Raw genomic sequence first — 310 nt, 5'->3', positions numbered from 1 at the left:
ACGCTCAATCATTCCCACTAGCAACCGGTCCGAAGTTACCATAGACCGGGCTATCATGATTCATAGCATCATGATTGGAGAAGGAATAGAAGTTCATGAGGTTATAGCTCAAGAGCTCTATAAGGTGGCGGACAAGTCATCTACCTTGGCAAGGTTAGCCTTCCCTCATCTCATTTGTCACCTCTGTTTTTCAGTTGGAGTTGACATAGAGGGAGACACCCCCATTGAGGAGGACAAGCCCATCACTAAGAAGATGATGGAGCACACAAGAGATCCCACTCATCATGAGATCCCTGAGATTCCTCAAGGG

Source organism: Arachis duranensis, chromosome 9, assembly GCF_000817695.3.
Source record: "Arachis duranensis cultivar V14167 chromosome 9, aradu.V14167.gnm2.J7QH, whole genome shotgun sequence".
NCBI classification, from domain to species: domain Eukaryota; kingdom Viridiplantae; phylum Streptophyta; class Magnoliopsida; order Fabales; family Fabaceae; genus Arachis; species Arachis duranensis.
This window is presented reverse-complemented; position numbering follows the sequence as displayed.